At 61.1% G+C, this 1,846-nt stretch overlaps 1 long non-coding RNA gene across 1 annotated transcript in view; it reads right to left on the bottom strand.

Moving 5' to 3' along the window:
• LOC103583614 overlaps positions 1–1,846 on the bottom strand; it is a 3,074-nt gene extending 1,228 nt beyond the window's left edge. Inside the window, exons 1-3 of the long non-coding RNA XR_549875.1 lie at positions 1,801–1,846; positions 1,019–1,120; positions 790–816 (exon numbers count right to left, since the gene is read on the bottom strand). This is a non-coding gene — a long non-coding RNA (uncharacterized LOC103583614). The remainder of the gene's footprint in view (positions 1–789; positions 817–1,018; positions 1,121–1,800) is intronic.

The following is a 1,846-nucleotide window of genomic DNA, read 5'->3' as shown; positions in this document are numbered from 1 at the left end:
TGGACAACCCGCATCCCTACAGGCCTGTCGGATGCCATGCTCCCTGGGGTCTGGCTCCTGATGTTTCCAACATCTCCCTAACTTCCACTGTGGCTCTATCTCTGCACTGAGTCAACAGACCTCCAGGGAGCCAACACCAAGGTCCCCTTTACAGAAAGACTGAGCCCAGGGCTGCTGCTGAAGCTCTTTATTTGGAGTCAGGTGGGGGGAGCGGGGGTGCTGCTGTGGCAGAGGCTGGTCCAGGTGGGGGTGGGGCTCTGTGTCCGGCAGCAGGGCGGGCTCCGGAGGTGCAGCCATGGTGGCTGCTGTGATAGGAAGAGGAACAGAGGTCAGTGAGGTCACAGTGGGAGTGGTGGGCAGGGGCAGGGGCTGCCACAGGAGCCACATTCAGTCACTGCCTGGCCAGGAGGCTTGAGAGCCATCCCGGCCCATCTAACGAGCAGGCCGGCCCTGGGCATCCTCGGTGGGTGTGCAGGCTGGGGGATTGGACCGAGTGGAGACCAGGTGTTGAGCTGACATGGGAGGGAGCCCACTACAATGCCTGTTCTGTGAAAGACCCCATAGGACCTCCCTGGTCAGCAGGGTGCAGGGCACAGTTAAAGGAAGGGTCTCCCCACGTGTCCAAGGAATCACACCCAGGTCAGACCCCTGAGATGACAGCCTTTGCCTGGCTTAGACAGGGTCTCTCCCGCCTGGGTGGGATGGGACAGGGACAGAGCAGAGGGGCCTTCGAACTCCATGAACTCAGCACTCTGGGCTTTTCCAACGTCCTCCCAAAGCGTAACTTACCCTAATCTCCCTGGGGAACGCAGCTTTCTGTAGAAACCAAGAAAACCCAGAGGTGAGAGGACGCCCTGGTCACCAGCCCAGACCCCATCACTGTCCACAGCTCAGACCGTTGACAACCAAGTCCCAAGATAGAGCCTTGGCACCCCTGTGACACGTCACTGTGATGCCATTTACCCCACAGAGGGGAGAGGGGGACACGAGGGGAATGTGGTCAGAGCCGTCCTCTCACCCATCTGCGTGGGTATGAAAATGTTGTCCTCCAGGAATCCCTTGTGCTGTATGAATTTCTTAAACTCTTCCAGGGCGTCTGGGTTCACGTCGGGACTCCTACCTGTGGGTGAGTTGGCAGGTGAGCCGAGTGGGGGACGGCTGCACGGCTCTGCAAGGACCCAATGCCCTGAGGAGACGGCCACCACCCTGCATCGGGGGCTTCACCGTGGGGCGGCCAAGGGCAGGGGGGGAGGCCACAGAGTAGATGTAGAGCTCTCGGGTGGGGACAGATGACAGAGGAGATGGCTGATGCCCAGCTGACAGAGCCCCAGGAAGGAGAGCAGTGGAGACACCCCAAACCACTGAGCAAACTCGGGGGACCCAGGAGGCTCTGAAAGCTGCCCTGCTGGGTCATGCCCCTGACCTGGAACGACCTCGTGTCCCGAAGGCACTGGCTGCCCTCCCCCCTGGAGGGTCCCTGCCCCACGAAGGCCACTGTCAGGACGCTCCCTCTGACACCCAAGGCCCCAGGAAGCAGCACTCGGCAGCTGTGAACACCCTCGTGAGTGCTCAGGTCACCGAGGGTCATGTCTGGCCCTGTCCCGCACAAGCCTCTCCCAGTCTGCCTGGTTCTCACTCAGGGACCTCGGGCTGGCCGCCAGGCAGCACAGGATTCCAAGCACAGGAAGGTGAATGCAGGGGGATTTCTATGACCCCCGAGCACATGACTGATGCTGGTTCCACTGGCTTCTGGAATCAGAGACATGGGGGTGGGAGACGCAGGTCTCCAGGGCCCCTCACCCATGAGCTTTCCGATGCGGCGCAGTTTCCCATGGAGGTGGCATTC

The sequence above is a fragment of the Galeopterus variegatus genome, unplaced genomic scaffold (genome assembly GCF_000696425.1).
Source record: "Galeopterus variegatus unplaced genomic scaffold, G_variegatus-3.0.2 Scaffold24826, whole genome shotgun sequence".
In the NCBI taxonomy this organism is placed as follows: domain Eukaryota; kingdom Metazoa; phylum Chordata; class Mammalia; order Dermoptera; family Cynocephalidae; genus Galeopterus; species Galeopterus variegatus.
The sequence above is the reverse complement of the archived record's forward strand: the minus strand, read 5'-3'. Positions and strand labels throughout refer to the sequence as shown.